Genomic DNA, 3,724 nt, shown 5'->3' on the forward strand with positions numbered 1-3,724 from the left:
GTGGGGTGCAGACCCAGTGTGGACAGTTTGTGGGGGACCAATGTGTTGAAGACGGCGTTAGTCACATTTGATAAATGCCTTGAATCTGATAATGAAAACGCTGTATAAGTGTGTATTTACTGTTTTACCACGTTTTGTTACTGAAATTTATATGTATATTAGCGATTTTGGTGATATATATTAGGTGGGATTTTTGGAAGCAGTTATGCTATTATGTTACATTTAGTTCCTGGTACCGGTATAAGGTCAAATACTGTTGTACGCACTAATAAAAATGATCTGATATAAACACAACAGTGTCACTTTATGGCAACTTTACATTAATCTCACACAGGCTGAGCAGGTGATTATGCAGAGTAGAAGATATTTCAGTGGTGTGGACTAGGGCTGGGCCATCAAACAGTAATTTCTGATTGATAAATGTGTTTGATCTGCTTTTGAGCAACTCCCCGTACAAGCAACCTGTTAGACCTCAGCCCTAGCATTATTAGACTGACAACCTTCCCATATCCCTCTCTTTTCTTTATTTTGTTCTATTTGTACTCCATCGACTGTCCTGTTTTCTGGTTTCCTTCTCTCTCTGCCGAGGTCATGGGTTCTGCAGTTATCCCAGCCATAACTTTGTTTTATGAACCTCCACATTTTCACTTTCCTGGGGATCCTGTAATTGTTTGTGGTGTTCTGGGGTGCAACAATCTTTTTTCCAGTGGTGACAAACATATCATTGGTTATCTTGGAAGAAATATTCCTGTTGATATCAGCTGACTATCTACTCACTTACTGTATCTATCTGTGTAAAAAGGTGGCTAAAATAAGTCACTCTCTCGCGCTCTCTCTTCCTCAGGACCCAGATAAGCAGTGCGGTTCTCTTCCTCCCCAGCAGTCAGTTTGGATTTACTGATTAGCCTTCAACTAGCCTGTGCACGATAGGATCCACCGGCTCACGTCTGTCTGGATTAGGGTCACCTGTTAAAACACCAACTCCCAGGAAAGGCAGAAAAAAATGAGTAAGGAAACTACGTCTGCATGAAGAACAACTTCCAGGAACTTTGAGAAGAAAGACACTTGTGGAGTCTGTTGGTGTTCTGATATTTCTTGTTTCCTTCATTTTTGAGGTGAAGGACACGTCTCCGCCAACACTGATCATCTCCTCCGTCGTGTCTGACACTGTCAGCAGCTAAATCTGCTGTTTTACCCGAGTATTTCCATGTCCTGCTACTTCATACTGTGACTTCACTCCATGTCATAGACAAACCGTGTACTTTTTACTGCCCTACATGTATCTGATAACTTCAGTTCCTTTCCAGAATCAGATGAATCAAATCAAACCCAGTAGAACCATCAGACTCTATTGATCCTGGTGGGAAATCCACCAGCTACCCAGCAGGATGGAAAGTACTTGACAGTATAACTATATAAGGTAGTTAACATCAGCTCCACCTTTACCAGCTGCAGAATTAAAGTGATGAACACAGTAACGCATCAGTCACTATGATCCAGTGGTATCAGAGACATTACTGTTCTGCAAATCAGTACTTTTACTTTTATTTCTGAAAGTACAATTTGATGTTTTTGTTCTTTTAAGTACTTCAGTAGTATTTTGAATGCAGGACTTTTGTGACAGAGCATGACTGTGGTATTGCTTCTTTTGCTGTACTGTAGCAGGGGATCTGAGTACTTCCTTCAGCCAGCAACTATCCTGGAGATCTAACTTTACAAATGTGAATCAAGTCAGTGAGTAAAATCTTCTGATAACTAAGAAAAACAACGGACAGTCCTAAAGATGCTGGAGGCTGTCTGGTGAGATTGTATTTACAGCCACCACACAAACACACAAAGTTCCACATGCGGCCGTGCACTCTCTCTCCACCGTCTGCGTAGGTGAGAGTGTGTGCATGACTTCGTGACTGTGTGTTCTGACTGTGGCCGTGTGTTAACATGGAGTGTGTATGTTTGGCAGGTTCTGTGCCGGTTATCAGGCCTGTCCAGCTGCTTCTTGCTCACTAAGCTCTTTACCCGCCAACACAACACACTCAGGAAAACACACACACACACACACACACACACTGTGTTTTCATTCCTTGTGGGGACTTTACATTGATTTCCTATAGACTTATCCTAACCTTAACCATAACCACTACTTACCTTAACCTAACCCTAACCGTAAACCATGTTGCCACCATAAAATTCAAAATGTGTGTGTAGCCCACTTGTATTAGTCATGTTGTAATGGCAAAACTGCTTACACATTAGACTGATGTTAAGGGAAGGGTTAATGGTTATGTGTTAGAGTTAGGCTCTCCAGGAAATGAATGTAGGTCAATGCAAGGTTCTAAAATGTGTGTGTGCTACATGAACAATACGGCGAGCTTGAAGCCAGACAATGTGCTGAGCATGATGGATGGCTTGCTGAGTGAGCCTCTGGGGCTCAGGTCTAGAGGCCCAGCAGGTTTTATCTGGGGAGAGCAAGTCTGACTAAAGTCAGGCACCATGCATGAGGATTCATCCAAAGTGCTGACATCACCAGGTTCACCGTGTGGCAAGAGGTTTTTACTTAGGGAAATGTTTTCAGTGTTCCCCTGCCTCACACACTCTAGCGCTCTACTCCCCAGTGTGTCTCATGGTGTGTTTTTGTTCCCACAGCACATTTGCGTTCTGCATGATTCAACACCCATCCAGCCATCCACCACACACACACACACACACACACACACACACACACAGGTATGAGAACAACCTGGTAAGTCCAGTTTCAGTACACATAAGCTGATATTTAAAATTCAGGCCTGAATGATTAAATCAAGAGGGTCCAGTCTGCAGGGTTTCCCTGCCATAGAAAGACTCAGGCACCGTGTTTTAGTGGAGTGCCTAAGCCAAATGAATGTTAAAAGGCGATCTATCAATAATTTACACTGAATGATGACGACAGGCCGAATGTGCGGAGGAAGAAATGTTAAAACAACTACATGGATTCTGATCCGAGTGTTCTAACAGCACTCACACAGGAATCAGATCTAGTAGTACATATGCAAGTGGCCCAGATCTGATCTGATCTGGTTTGGTCTGTTCACACTGCTGTGGACACATCAGGTCTGAGTCAGTGGAAGGGAAAAACATCAGATTTAGGAAACTTCTGTCTCTGCTAAAAATTACCATGATTTTGTTTATCATAGTGCTCAACATGTTTTCCACCTGAGACACACTGACCCAAGGTAAACTGTGACATAACGGCAATGCAGTAACCAGGCAGCATGTTGTTAGTGTTCCTACCAGCTACAGTAAAGTAGCCTCCCTGATAATAACTACCACCACAACAACATTATAATGAACCTTTAAGCTCCACCAACTTCAGCTGTTCTCTCACCTGAGTTATCCTCCAACTCCTCACTTAGCATGCCAGCAGTCCTGCCCTCGTCTGCTCCAGGTGGTCAGACTTCTGCCCCCAGCACCTGTCAATCACCGCGATGAGCTGCCATCTCGCCCGAGGCTGTAAAACCTGCACAGGTGCTGAGGAGACAGACGGAGGACACAATGCATCATAAAGGGCTGCACTAACTACAGGTACATTCACATATTAAGCTGAATTTGGTTTCACTGCTTCAGGCATAGTCAATCAACTCTGTGGAGTTTAACTAAGACATAATGAAGCACTGACATTAATGCAACAAATGGACAAACCTGAGAGATGAAAACAGATGAGAAAGGAAGAGGGAGAGAAGAGAAA

This window comes from Monopterus albus, unplaced genomic scaffold (genome assembly GCF_001952655.1).
Source record: "Monopterus albus unplaced genomic scaffold, M_albus_1.0 scaffold159.1, whole genome shotgun sequence".
NCBI lineage: Eukaryota > Metazoa > Chordata > Actinopteri > Synbranchiformes > Synbranchidae > Monopterus > Monopterus albus.